The sequence below is a fragment of the Pezoporus occidentalis genome, unplaced genomic scaffold, assembly GCF_034315485.1.
Source record: "Pezoporus occidentalis ecotype Australia unplaced genomic scaffold, CSIRO_AGI_Poc_V1 ctg81, whole genome shotgun sequence".
Lineage (NCBI taxonomy): Eukaryota > Metazoa > Chordata > Aves > Psittaciformes > Psittacidae > Pezoporus > Pezoporus occidentalis.
The window spans coordinates 7,533,133-7,548,745 of record NW_026916170.1 but is presented as its reverse complement, the minus strand read 5'-3'; the positions used below and the strand labels follow the sequence as shown (position 1 = coordinate 7,548,745).

Genomic DNA, 15,613 nt, shown 5'->3' with positions numbered 1-15,613 from the left:
GGCTTATTAAGCACAAAAGATGAAAACTTTTGCTGGTCACATCTGCCAGCTCCGATTCATTTAATGCTTCTGCTGCAGGGAATAGAATACAGGGAGAGCTTATAGTATTACCATATAATTAGAGAGGGCTAGAAATCATGTTCATTATTTTGCAAAAGGGCTACTTGATTATTATACTCTTCAACCAAGTAAGTGTCAAAGAAAACACTCACTGCTTTTCTACCTTAAAATTGTATAAACGGCGTATGACTAGTGGCACATAAAAGAACAAGTGCACATCCTGAACAGAGCCAAGCAACAAAGGCAAAAACAACATCACAATTTCACATACAGCCCAGAATGTTCAGTTTCTACCAAAAGGCATACACATGCTATAGATTTCTGTTTTCTCAAAGTTTCTCCAATTTGTATTTCTCCAACTCATTTAACAAACCTTAAAGACACACAAAACAAGGCAATAAAATAGGCCCATTGACAGAACTCAACAGTATTGTTTAAGGTCATCCTCAGCACAACACCTCAGGCAGCAAAGATTTTTAAACCACATCTATTTGTCCACTCTTTCAAAATTTTATTTATTTAGTCCACTCACTATCTTTGAATAACTGGTTATAGTAATTTACATCATGGCACACAATACTTTATTATCTAAAATCCTTGAAGGCAGGAGGGCAATTAAAAACCATGCATATTATCCTTCCTTGGTGTCCCATAATTTTGGTAGATGTTCAAACAAAACCTCAGACTACTTGATTGCAAAAACTGACTCTCCAAAGAGTTGAAAATGTTGAAGGCTGTATCTCTTCTAACAAATGCAGGTAAGTAATTCTTAATCATCTGGAAATTTAACTATCTGTTTCACACTACTCAAAGACCAAGTCCTGTTTTCGCCTAATCCTTTTGTTCTGAAAGGGAAGTGTCTTAAGGACATACGTTTAATAGTGTTTAGACTTTGATTCAGGTATGACACATTCACAATACTTTAGAAGCACAGTACTGAACCATAATAAAAGCTAGTCAGTGCCTGCACACTAGAACTCCTATTCATTTAGAATTAAATCCAGTTACTACCTTGACTTATATTCCACATTTTTTAGCATTCCAATCACAACTGTACCATATATATCTAGCACAGGCACAAGTACAGTATTCTCTCACCCTACTACTGATATCTTAACTCAAAATCTATTTGGAAACCTATTCTGTATGTTTCTCCTTCAAGAGAATTACATTTCTCGTAAATATTGCAGTGAACTTTCTCAATACTTGCTTTCATTTTTCTTTATATTAATTTGAACTAAGATTCTTCTCCTCCAATGATTTTTTTTCCATCTGTTAATTAAATGGCGACATTATTTTCCTCAGGTGGAATTATTAGAAAGCATCTTAATGAGTTATAATGGCTATAAAACTGACAAGCACAACATACATTACTTTATTCTGTATTGTTAAGGAACAATGCTCGAAAGAGAATGTCTACTTGTCTTCATTTAATCACAGAAAATGGGAAAAGACTAATTAAACTGAACAAGTTGGTAGAAAAAATAATATGCACATATTCCAGAAAAATACTTCCTTAAAAATTATTTTAAACCACCTCCCTTCATAATCCAGCATTCCATATACCTTTTGAATAATTTCTTTTCAGGTCATGTATTTTGGAGGCATATTTAAAAGACAAAAAATTCAATATAATAAGCTCTTAGCATAGCATTATTTTCTTTGTTACTTAAATATCCCACAAAGACACAAAATATATTCCTTATTAAAAAAAAAGTAAAATCCAGTATTTCATAGAATCATAGAATAGTTAGGGTTGGAAAGGACCTCAAGATCATCTAGTTCCAACACCCTTGCCATGGGCAGGGACACCAATATTTCCCCAATATCAATAAAGCATCATTGGCAGTGCCCCATGAAGGATCATAAATAACAACAAAAGTGGTCCATATGAGAATCAATGTCACACCGTAATACCAGAAACAGCAGAAGACTATTTTTTAGCCAAACTATATTAAATACAGCATAAAATCAGGCTTCTTTAATTTAAAATCTGATTTTGTAACAATTTAACAGTTTGATTTATAATAAAACTGTAGAGCATTAACAGTATATTTTGTACATTTGTTTACTCTTAGAGTCAATCTTCAGCAACCATCACAGGAAATTCTCTAGCCTACAAACACGTGCCCAGCAACATTTGCTGTTCAACTATAACCCTATAGAACCATAAGGACATACTATGCTCCCGTAATATACTTGTACAATGCAATTAGACAAAAGTAATTTCATACAACTGTTATTACATGTTAAAAACAATCTTAGCTTTTGCTATTTTATTTTTAGATTTAAACTCTAAGTAAAAATGTACTATAATGCCACTTCTGCTGTGGTATCATGATGAAAAATCCGTTTTATGTAACTACCAGGTATTGGCAGACATCAAGCAATTCACATGACATTTAAATTTATTTCTGGTTTTCAGCAGAGGAATTTCACCACCAGTCTGCCATACCTACTGAATATGAAAGCCTGCAATTTCTTTTAATCTGTCCTGCAGTTTCTCAGTAAATTGGTAGAGTCTACCAGAAAAGGAAAAGGAAGTTAGAGAAAATTCACCATCCATCTCGCAAATGTAATTGATTTTAAAGGTCCATTTTCATCTTCATCTATCATTGCACCTGAAATAAAATTCAATTATTTCAGCTTCCCAGGTGGGCTGGATTTTCATCCTGAGAGATATGAATGAACATGAAATGATAAAAAAGCCCACAAATTAACATCGCACAAATATATATGCTACATATAGAACTGTCAAATCCCACACTTAGAACACTAAACTGAACCCAGACCCTCAGTTTAAACCTTTAGCATGACATAACCTCTCAGACATTAGCAGCAGAGCAAAAGGACTGCTGTCCACTGAATAACACTGTACTTGGGCAGTACATCCTGTCCAGGCAGTGTTTCACCTCAAGCAGGAAGGCTCAAGTCTAGTAGGAGTCCTATCCACATGGGCAACCTCTCACCCCAGCTTTGCACCAGACCCTTCTCAGTCCCGCAGCCCAGAGTAAGGCACACAGTATTCTGTGAGACCCAGTGTACAGGTCTCCCAATGTCACAGCTCCACATCAGATGAAAAGTCTGTAAAATATGCTCATTTTCATCCCTATCTCTATTCCACTACTGCAACCCAGTTCCCACTATTTCATTCTCAGCATTATACACAAAACCAGCTTTAAGGATAGGAGTAGTTATGTTCACCTCAGATGGGGGAAACTGAAAACACTCATTTATCTGTACAGCAACTTCCATAACCACAAATTAGGATGGGGGTGCCATCATACAGCCCAGCCCCTATACTCAAGATTTGACAGTATAAAATCCCCATACTCTTATTTTCAGGCACTACATGCCCTACAACATCACCCTTGTACTTTTTACACTACAAGTCATTCCCCAGATCTGTGGGCATGTATGTCTGTTGGATGGTAAAGGCTCATGCTTGTGTACTTCAGTCGGGACCGTTCTGTTCCAACTATTGCTGTACTTCACGAGGTAAAGAGATCAAAAATAAAACTAATGATCAAGAGCACGAAGTGAGCAAGAAGTTATATTAAACCATAGGCAATGGAGCAAAATCCAGAAAATAGTCTGACAGTCACAACATGAAAGTTACAATCACTGCTAATGAATTCTTTTAAACACCAAGATACTTAAAAAGTGTCAGAACTAATTTTAAAAAACAAACAACCAACCCATTGATTCTGGAGTCGGAAAGTAAATTTACCAGAATAAAACTTTTCATTCGTATTTTCTATGACAGAACAATCTTTTCTCACTAGCATTGAAGCTTCATGTAGCCTATTTAAAAGGACAGCATACTTCCTCTTTGTTAATTTCTTTGAAGAGCAGCAAGCTAACAAGCTTGATCTGCCATTCCACTTTCACTGAAATGGCCAACAATAGCTCAAATTTTATTTTAAGTGAGTATAACTGGAACAGTCAAACAAAAGGTCACCCATTTTACTGGCGTGGAAAAATACAGGATAGGCCTCCTAGCCTCCCAGGGCTGTTCAGTACTTTGTATGATCAAAGGCACGCAGACTTCCGCCTTAACACAAATATCTTCCCATCTCCGCTTATCCATACCCATCATTTGCAACAGCATTTTAGTCACTGTATTTTATGATGACTTGTATAAACAAATTTGATTTACCCCAGAAGAAAAACAACACACCTCCTAGTATCCAAACTTATAGTTAAAACAGCCTTATGTTTCAAATACTTTAATTACAAATATACATGGATTTTTTTTTTTGGTGAGTTGTATCAGATAATTTGAGTCAGCTGAATCAACTGAAAAACTCTGTTAACAGAAGTAAGGCCATGACTGGTTTTTGTTGTTTTGTTTTTTTTTTTTCCAAATATGCTGTTCCCTCACAGAGCTTGAGGCAACTAAAATGTCAATGTGCATTGAATTTACTGAAACGGAATTAATGATCTGCTAATGACAGCAATAGCTATTTGGTCAGGAAAATCAGAGTCAAGGTTCACCTTCTGAAAATACTGTTTTTTTTTAGTATTGCTGTGGGCATCCCACACTGTCACCTTCACACCAAAATCTGGTTTTATTCATAGCAGTAGCACAGTTTTTCAAGAAAGTCAAGAAACCCATTTGTTGTGTTGGAAATTGCAGAATTCTTGAAATCCTAAACTGAACACAAATTTCAGCCTTCCAAGTTTTTCAAGAAACATGTCAGTAATTTCGATTCAGTTTGATGTGCTGCAGCACCTCTTTTCTCCCTGATCCCCTTCTGTTCTATATATGAGATTCTATGTTTGAAGTTCTTCCTGGTTGGCTGTCACTGTTCTTCCTGCATCAAGTTCGTATTTCTGTCACTGACTTTGTAGGATATGTACAACCTCTTACCCACGTACATCAGATGACATGTTTTCTATTCCACCTACAATTCTCTCCTTCTTCCTTGCTCTTTATGACAGGTTTAAAATGAGCAGCTCTTCCCCCATTTCCTTTAAAGATAAAGAATTCTTTAAAAATGTAAGTTGCACTTCTGCATAACCTACATCAGGGACTGTCAAACAGGTCTCCCACAGTAACTCTGGGTCCTATGTCCACCCATAAGAATACCCTTACTTCCCTCTTAGAATAATATCCACAAACTATTGCCCCGTGACATTCCCTCCATTATGCACAATGCAGTAACCCATCACATCAGCTTCATGTCTCTCTCACTTTCTGTATTACCCTTACCTGGCACCCTAGTTTGGCAAAAGGCAGCAAATTCCATGATAGGTTGACAGGCTGACCACAGAGACACAAAACAGAGTCCCCACATTTTCTTACCCAGTTTTTACTCTAACCATCTGCCTGTTTCTGTGAGACCTGGATGTCTGCAACAGAGCTGCCCCTCTGCCAAAGTTGACTGGGAACTGAGCGAGTGGTTCAGAAGTTCCTGGCAGGGTGGGAGGACAGGCTAATGGACAGATGGAAGGACATATGGAACAATTGCATAAGCAACCTTCCCTCAAACCAAAATAGAACCTTGAAGTCCACCTGTTCCACAAAACATTTCATCAGCACTAGACAGTCCCCACTTCAAGGTTTTCTGTTTTATAAGACACTATACTGCATGAAGTGGTAGCTTTAGCCTGTAGACTTACTAGATCAACACATTACTGACTCTACATCACGATATACAGCTAAAGCATTCCACAAATAACTGCCTTTCGACACAAGCTGTACCCAAACAAGATTTCACAGTTAAGTAGAGAAAGAATGGTTGCATAAAAACATTATAATGGCATGTAATTTAAAATATCCTTTAAAAATAGTGCAAACAAAAAAAAAGGAGAATTGAAAACAGGATTTTGGGATGGGCTTTTTTCGGTGTTTGTGGGGTTTTTTTGTTTGGTTTTTTTGTTTGTTTGTTTGTTTTTTGGTGGTGGTTTTTTTTTTTCCTCACTAAGAAATACAAAAACATGCAGATAAAATAAAGACTACTACCAATTAAAGGATCTGCAAAGGCGTCTTGCATTTCAACAGCCTAAGACTGTGTGAAGGGATAGAGAAGAAGCTGTGCTAGATGAACAGATGGATCAGGAAAGTGTGAAGAGGTCCATAAGCTAGACCCAAGTTTCTAAAGCACAAAACTTCTGAAGTGAACACAGACTCATTGTAGGTGTTTTCATACAAGGATTAGTTAGGGTGAGGAATGTGGGGGATTTCTTTAAGGTTTTTTTTAAAGCTGATAAATGTAAGTAGACGGCAGCATGCTACGCATGCATGTCTGCAGTGGTGGATTCATGGATAGTGGAACTCCATGCCAGCCTGACAAGCAGGGCAAAAAGAGTGGAAACACTTTTGCAGGTTAAACTAACAACCAGATGGCAACATAGTTGATGTGGCAGATTAAGAGTAGCAACAAACTAAAAAAAGGGGAGCTCCTAGTCAAAAGGAATAAAAAAACCCAAAACCTGACTGCACCAAAAACTTTGCTTCCTTTTAGCCAGAATTACCTTTCAAGTGCTCTAAAGAAGGTAACGTATCGGTGTCATTAAAATGAGTTGAACATAGAATATGTGGGGGAAGGGGGTGGGAGGGTGGGGAACTGTCCTGGAAAGAGAATGGCAGTTTAATTTTGCACAACTTCTTCCTAGTGACATTTTAGGAATAATATTTTAGGAAATACTGCTTTTGAGCAGAAGGTCTAACTAGACACCCCTCTGAAGTCCCTCATCCATCCCTGAGGTTAATTATCGCTTCAAAATATCCTAAACAATCCTACTAAAAACAGCAGCAGAAACTTGGGAAGAAGGTATTCTATATTCGTTAATAAATTCAGATTCACTTCAGTGAACACCCATCTTACAGTAAAAAAAAAATAGGTTTTTTAAGTGTTCCAAGGTTCACAACTGAAAATTATTAACATTTATTGTCACTGCTACAACAATCGCCTACTCTTTGACAAAAACAGCTGTAAATTTTGGATAAATCATTCTGTAAGTAACCCACCCATAAGCAAATTAAACCTTATCTCAAATGGTACATAACATAAAAAGCAAACTTGTTCCAAATTATCATAAAACTATGCCCATCCCCTATTTTGCATTCCCAAAACTATATTCTAACAACACAAAAATCGACTCTTAAGAGCTGCCAGTATATCTACCAATGATTTTGAACAACATAAATTTGAAATAGCAATTAAGATGTGAGATTAAAACCAGTTCCATCTACTATATGAAGTGCTGTATGTTTTGATGGTTTCAATATTTCTTCACCTATGAAGGGGGTTACATAAAAATTGAAGTCAGATGGGTCCCAATCCTGCATACACTCCTCCGTAAGCAATGTAACTGAAGTTAAACATATGTTTAACTTATTACATGTACACAAATATTTGTAGAGAGGGCTTCAGTGACTCCAGGGAATAAACAAAATGCTGCCAAGTGTTCAAAACAAAAAAACAGAAGAGGAAACTTTTCCTGCAATTTGTTTTCAGCTACTGTAAAGTTTTTGCTGAACACAGCAGGTTAATAGGAATTTAGAACAAGTCCTTCTGGCTTTTTGGGTTTTAAGCAGGAGGTGTCAGAAAAGTTACCACAGGGATAACTGGCTTGTGGCAGCCAAGCATTCATAGCAATGTCACTTTTTGATCCTTTGATGTCAGCTCTTCCTATCATTGTGAAGCAGAATTCACCAAGCGTTGGATTGTTCACCCACTAATAGGGAACGTGAGCTGGGGTTAGACCGTCATGAGACAGGTTAGTTTTACCCTACTGATGATGGGTTGTTGCAAGAGTAATCCTGCTCAGTACGAGAGGAACCGCAGGTTCAGACTCCTGGTGCGTGCGCTTGGCTGAGGAGCCACTGGCGCAAGGCTACCATCCGAGGGCTTATGACTGATGCCTCTAAGAATCCCGCCTAGATGCTTGATGTTGTGCTATTGTGTCATCGGTCGCTTGTGATTGACCCAGGAGATGACAATCTTGTTCAGAATGCATGGGTAAAGGTTTTCCCGAATCTTTGTTAGCGAAGACAGGCCTTTCTCACAGAAGAAGGAAAACTCCTATCTTCAAACCCAGGCTGATAGAGCTCGTCTAGCCTTGTATGGTCTTCCATCGTAGAGAAGGACACTTACAAAACCTACAACCTGTGGACTTTGCTGTCACCGTCCTAGCTAGTTAAACCTCAGGTGTAAAGGGTGGGGCCAGTTCTGCAAGCTGCACCTCATCTAAAAAAAAATCCACTGCACAGGCTGGAAGGGCTTACTCTCACTTGCCTGTATGGACAGGCAAGGGTCAAAATGGTAGGTGACAAGGTGCATGGGAAGCTGCAGATCCAACCTTGCATGCGGGCGGACCAGCACATGGGTAGGTCGAGATCACTCAGGAGACGACAATCCTGGTTGGACACTTCGTGATTGCCTAAGCACCCTTTTTTCCAACCAGATTTGCATATCCCACATGCCCTTGGTCATCACGCTTGTAGTAAGCGTGGTTAAAGCCCTTCCCAAATCTTCGCTCGAGAAGCCAGGCCATCAATGGCTCTGACAAGAAGAGCTTTATGAAAAGCTGACTATGACATATCCCCATCTTCCACGCACTTCAGTTTTGCTATTAGTATTTCATATAAGTAAAAATACAATCTTAAAAATACAACAGAACAAAAAACTCACAAACCCCCCCAAAAAACCAAAACCCAACAACCCACAAACAACACCATCTTGAAAATGCAGAACAATCAAACCGCATTATATTTATTCATGGAAAACTGCTCTGATGAACCTGCAATTTCTTGATATGCTGCAGCATGCAAGTTACTCTTACCAGGCACACTAAAATTTGGCGTTAGAGCCAGCAGAGACTAATATCCAAATCCCTGAAGCTTATCTACTACAAGACTCCCATCAGAACACAGTTTCTTCACCATCATCTAGAAATATTGTCCAGATGAAAAGGGAGAGAAAAAGAGCAGTGCACACCACCAAGCACCTTCTGCTCTACCAACACCAGCCACAGTGCTGGTGCATGTGTATGCAAACACAGCGAGACGGTTAGATGTGAATTATTAAAAAAAAAAAAAAAATTAGAAAAAATACAAATACCTTCTTAAGATTAGGAAATGTAGCAACAAGTAGGAAGCTTATAAACACAAATTTACTGCGTTCTCAAGTTTAATTCAAAAGTTTCTATGCTTTAAAGTTAAATTTTTAAGTATAAAGTCCCACTTACTAGTACAAAGCTTAAAAAAGTTACCAGATGGGAGTTATCCTGTGGCCATGAAATCAGATTGTCCTAACAGGTTAAAATGTCACCCAGTCTATAACATACAGGCCAAACAGAGATCTACCTTCTCAAGGTCAGAAAGGGATGAGTCTGTAAAGCACTGAAATGATGTACATTCAAGTAGCTATTCACTCACTTCAGATGTAAATGGGAGTTACAGCTGAGTAACTTCATAAGCGCTAAGCTCATTCAAAGTAAACCAAATGTACTGAAAAACTCAGAGTGATTGTATGTCAAACAGTTACCTCAGTTAATTATCAATTCAATAAAAACTTTAAGTAATCCATTCCAAGATCACAACAACTTCCGAGCTTGAAAACTAAGGGCTTCCTCACAAACACAAGGGCTTCACAGTTAATTGCTAGATGAGATCAACCAAAACATAGTTCTAAGGAACCAAGCTAAATAAGAATTCTCCGCTAAAAAAGAAATCATTGTGTTAACCATTTCTCTGAATTCACTAAGAAATGTACAGTTCCTACAATGCATGATGACTGACAATTATGGAAAAAATGTTATTTTCATACTCAAGCTCCAAGAATTATAATTTTTCGTATACTTAATAGTTGAATAAATATTTGAACCTATTGAGCCTTACAGCCACATCCTCACTTTCCTTCAGTTGAATGAAGCAGTGTGTTACCATCAAGATCTGTATTTCTGTAGTCATCTGTAAGAAAAGGTTAACAGAGACAGTGATACAATTCACCAAAATAATGGAGCTCTCTGTGGCTGGCATAATGAGCATTCAGCTAAGAACTGATTCGCATTTTGGTTTGTTGTTTTTGGTTTTTTTTTGCTTTTTGGTTTGTTTTTTTTTTTTCCAGAGAAGAAATTTGAGAGGTTTTTGTTTGGGGGCTTCCTCCCCCACCTTTTTTTGAAATCTTGCCAGGCATGTATTTGTCATGAATGCCACCCCCAGCAAGATTATCTTCTTTTTCCAAAACAAGTGTTACATTATGTTATCCTAATAATCAAAAGAATAGAATAAAGGATTAATTTTCACGACATTAACAGACAATTCCAACACTAGAAAGTTTAACCACTGGATTAGGAATACAAGTTTGAAGCTGAACTGGAACACACCAGCATCTCTTCCGCAGTAATTGCAGAAAAAATAATTTGACTCCAGTAAAGATTCTGGAGACCTAAACATTTCAGTATCACTGACAAGTACCATAGAAAGTCATAACATATATTAACTACTTACTCCATAGAGATTTTCCTCATTTTAAGACACAGCAATGGATTATGTTGACTCCACAGAAACTAAATGTAACTTAAGTATCAACCATCAGACTGGCAGAAAAGCAGAACAGAACTCTTAACTTGTGAGCCCATGCGTTTTTTCCAGAAGTTATTTTGCCTAAAAGGAATGGGCTTGGAAGTTCTCTGAAGGCTAGCCTATTCCTATGAAATTCTCTTGGTTGCCTCTGAGAAGGGAGGAAAAAAGTGTGCTTGCGTGCATGTATGTATGTATATATATATGTGTGTGTGTGTGTGTTCAATATTTCTATAGCAACAGAGTTTAAGACATGTAGATCCTTTTAAATTTATTTTGTTCTTTCAATGCATTTTCAAGATTTTTAGCACAATTATTTCTGGTATGCAAAAATATCATATTTAATACAGTGACAAAGAAATATATTATCACATTCTAAATAAAACCCCTTATTCTTAAAAGCTGAATACATTAGTGTTGTGAACATTGAGAAGTTTAACATTTTTCCTTCATCCATATGTATTATGAAGGTGCACAGACTCATCAAGAGAGCCGATGTTGGAACAGTAATTTCCTCAGTTTACTTATATATTGTTTTAATGCTCAATTTATATTATGAAATTAATTCTTGCTTCTTTTCATGCAGAAAGCTGGTATTACCTTCACAAACAAATCTCCATTTAGATACCAAAGCATTATAGTTAAAATACAGAATATGGAACCAGGAAATAAACTCTATTCCTCACTAATAACATACACTCTTTAGTGATAGCAAGTCACTGATCATTCTCGTGCCTTGAGGTTCTGATGTAAAAGAAAAATCTAGAGTTGGCAGGTCTAGCTCATGAATAGTGCTAAAATTCCTTAAAAATCTCAAATAGAAGTTATGACAAATAGAATCCAATTTTGTCCTTTTCCCATGAGCAGCACACAGTTCACAATGACTTCATTTATCCTCTATGTCAAAATATTTTTGGGGTTGCTCCCTCTCGTTACTGTTTCATGACACTGTTTATGCTCTGCTCAGAGTAAGCATGTAAGCTCAAGAAAATATTCCTAGATAAGAACTCATATTTTATCCACAGCCTAAATAATATTTAGTAAAACCGCTAGTTAGTTTTTTTCTTTCCAGATTCGTACTGGTGAGTGTTCTGTGTTTAAGAGAAAGCTAATGCTTATATGTGAACAGTTTTCAAGAGCATCCATATATAGTGAGTATTATAAATAGCTATTTTTATAACAGTACTGAACTGGCTTTTCATTATAGAGAGAGGGTGTTCTCTGTATGCAGAAATTATTCTCTTATTCTACCTTGTACTTGCAATCTTAGCTCTCCTCCTGCTCACATGGCCCTCCTCCATACAACCCCCTAGCCGCTGCTAGCGTCAAACTACATTGGCACTATAGTTCACAGAATCATAGCATACCAGCTTAGAAGGGACCTCAAGAATCATTTGGTCCAACCTTTATGGACCAAACATGGTCTAGAGTAGACGTCCCAGCATCCTGTCCAGGCAAATCTTACAAGTGTCCAACTTTGGGGAATCCACCACTTCCCTGGGGAGATTATTTCAGTAGCTGATTGTTCTCACTGCAAAAAATTTTCCTCTCATGTCCAAATAGGAGTAACTTGTGCCCACTACCCATCGTCTTTGCCTTGTCTTGACCCTTTAAGTACTGGAACATGGTATTAACTGTAGCAGTGCTCCAGTAATAACTCCCAACAAACTAGCCCAAACTTCTTTACAAAAATGTTCTCTCTACACTGACCACACAGCTTTTTACATTTTCCTGTAGTTATTTCACTAGTAAAAAAGGCTTATGAAACTGATACTGTCAAGAGTTTTATTAGGACTATAGAGCTACAGTAAACATTTCAGTATTTTTATCTCAAAGTATTTTTTCCTCATCACTATTAAATTAAACAGAAAGAAGCTATGAAAACATTTAAATGGATCTGCAATTTATTTGTTTCAATAGTCCAAGTTCTGAAAACTAAGCCAGAGCAGACCAGCTGCAACACTAACAGGTTTGTTACAAAACTCATTTTAAAGTTAGACAAAGGGAATCAAAACAAATTCTGCTTCCATGAAGTTTAGATCTCCTACATAAAAAAAAAAGAAAAAAATCTCTAGTGTAACACAACGGGTTATAAATCAGACTCATTAAAAAATGTCATCATTTAATTAAAGTTAAAAATCAGGCAAAATGCAAGTATTTTTTACATGTGTGGTTTTGAATGATAATTACTTTCACCTGCAGGTCAAAGTGCTAGCTGAAATAAATCCAAAAGATCTAGTTCCAAAATATGGTATAGTACTTGCTCCTTGCAGCACTCAGTTGTTACAGCTTTAGATTTCTCCCATTTCTTATCAATTATGGTCTTTGACCCCACAGTAATATATCATCCTGGTTTTCTGCATGGCAGAAAAATCTAACCCTAAAACAAGGCAACAAAGCTCCTGATACAATTTTGATTTAAATTCCTAAATATTGCAGTTTTAGTTAAATACTGACCAGCAAGACCATACTCCTGAGAGCGATTCAATGTGGAAGCTTCTTTAGGCAGAGAGCTCTCTCCTTGCAGAATATTGTGCCAAAAGTACAAAGGGGGAAGATTTTCCTTCCTATTGCCAAATGAGCAAAAATGAGAGAAATCTCAAACACCCACACAACTAGAGGTAGTTCTTAAGACTGTACGATAGAAAAAGCCAATACTTCTATTATTCAATCCAACTATTGGTGCCTCATCTTTCTAATACAGGCAGGTATATCTTATAAAAAGCTTTCATGTTTTTTTTTTTTTCAACTGCAGATCTCTTTTGCTATTAAGTAAGCACACACAGCGACAAGAAAAATCTAAAAAGATTATGTTGCTTTCAGTAAATGCAACAGACTATTTGAAATATTAGATTTGATATCCTTACACTGAGATCCAGGGGAAAAAAAAAAATAGTGTTCTCATAGGTAAAATTTATGTTCTCATAGATAGTAAAATGAAGTAGGAATTGTGGGTTGTCCTAGCCAAGAAACCATTATCAGCTGGCAGTATATAACCTGATCATTCATTACACTGGAAGCTGGCAGTGCGCAACACCTTTCTGGAAAAAAAATAAGGCATAATGACAACAAAAGAAACTAACAGGACGATTTAAAACTCCTCTCCTGCAATATTGCAGAACCTGAAGGCCATTCATGACCTGCATCTATCAGTATGCCAATGGATTTTCCTAGCCCTCTTCTGTCTTATACTCTCTTGCAGCCTATTTGAGACATTCTGAAGCTTTGCTAAATAAATATGTATCTGCAATAAGTAAGAACTCTTCCAGATATGACTGCAACTAATGTATTACCACCTTGACAAGTCTACCAAGTCAGTCAGGCAATAGCTTCCCACAGCCAAGGCACAGCACACAGGAATTTGCATGATCATTACTAATTTCACTATGGCAGTTTCACACTGTTGCTGTTTCAGACAGCTACCTGCCGCAGCAATGGCAGGCAGTACACGATGCAGACAGAAGGAGGATCTCCGAGAGCGAGGCTGGAGTAGTTCAGCAATAGCAACAGCACGCAGAGCCCTCACACACACTAAAGAGAATGGAATAGGAACAGAGCTTCTTGCTCCTCCAGCCCAGGAAGAAGCATTGCTACAAACACACAGCCAAACCCTGCTTAAAGAAAAATCCTTTTCCTTTCCATGTGCTCTGCGCTCTAGTCCAGGGATAGCAACCGACTTTTCCCTGCTCACCGACCAACACAAAAGATGAAACCCGAGAGCAGAATCAAGGAATAGCCCAGCATTGGGAATCCCGGCATTCCTTTTCTTTCCTAGCGGCTCCAACTGAGGAACTGCCTTCTCTCTCCTGGGTGTTGTCCCCTCTGATGCTCTCCATCACCACCTACCTACCTGATAACAACTAGTGTATTTTCTCCTAACTGGCACAGAAAATGCACAAGCCCAGCAATAGCGCAGCCGATTAAATAACACACGCAAATAATTCAGAGAAACACTCCCTCCACCAAATCATTACAATCTAAGGAGTATCTTTTATAGAAGAAGCCATGAGCCCTTCCAACCAGAGGGAGGACGGCATTAGGGAGCAAGAGGGGAGAGCCAGCGCAAGACAGGGTATACGGGCGGAATCCCACAGGCGGCCGCCTCCCTCCCCACCTCCCGGGGGGACCTCAGTGAATCCCGGACCAGGGGGACTGAGACAGCCGCTCCCGCGGGCTCTGCCCAGTCCCGAGGGGGGGGGGCGGGCGGACATTGCCACCTCACCCCATGCTGGACGGGCGCACCTGGGCTGCGGGGCGCGGCGCCCAGCAGCTCTACCCGCCGGCGGAAACACCCACCGGCCCCGCGGCAGGGCCAGGAAACGGCCCCCGACGGGATGAGGTGGGTGGGGGGAAACGGGCGGGCCGCGGCCGCCCAACGGCGGTGCGGTGCTGAGCGGTGCGCGGCTGGCCGGTGCTGTGGGGGTGGAGGAACCGAGTTGAGGGAAGGGGGCGAGGCGCAGGGCTGCCTCGCCGCAGCAGCAGGAGCCCGGGAGGTGACAGGTGAGGGCGGCGGAGGGCAGGGGGTGGCCTTCCGTTGCACGCGCGGCGCAGCTCCCCTACCTCCGTTCCGGCGCTGCCGCCGCTCTCGTTATACCCGGCGGCGCCCGATCGCTCACTCGCCGGCTCGCCGCCACCCCCTCACCCCGCTCCCCCGCCCGCCGCAATCCCACCCTAGTGCAGCGCTCAACCGACAGCACCAACCGCCCAAGCCCGCCTCCAAGCCCGCACTGGCACTTCCTTTCACCAATACTAGGAGAGCTCGGGGTGCCAAGGCTACGCCCCTGCTCCCTATAGACCAATAGGCGCTAACCATAATCCTTCCCCTCCTCCTCCCTCCCTGGCACCGCCCCTGGCTTGAGTACGGCCCGCCCTCGCGGCAGGGTCGGTTGGATCCCAGCTGCTGGGCAGCGGGTGTGGGGCGGTGTCTGTGGTGGGGCGTGGGGGTCCTGCCAGGGTGCAGGTGGCGGCCGTGGTTGGAGCCGGCTGGAGGAGCCATGGGTGGTGCCTCCGCTGCGGGCT

The 15,613-nt window shown here is 39.8% G+C and overlaps 1 protein-coding gene across 2 annotated transcripts in view; it reads right to left on the bottom strand.

Annotated features, from left to right (window-relative positions):
- The window catches only part of CDKL5 (cyclin dependent kinase like 5), a 133,486-nt gene extending 118,271 nt beyond the window's left edge, over positions 1-15,215 (bottom strand). For both annotated transcript variants that reach the window (XM_062603733.1, XM_062603734.1), the window contains exon 1: positions 15,155-15,215. The gene's annotated coding sequence lies outside the window, so the exon portion shown is untranslated. The remainder of the gene's footprint in view (positions 1-15,154) is intronic.
- Between the last annotated feature and the right edge of the window lie 398 nt (positions 15,216-15,613).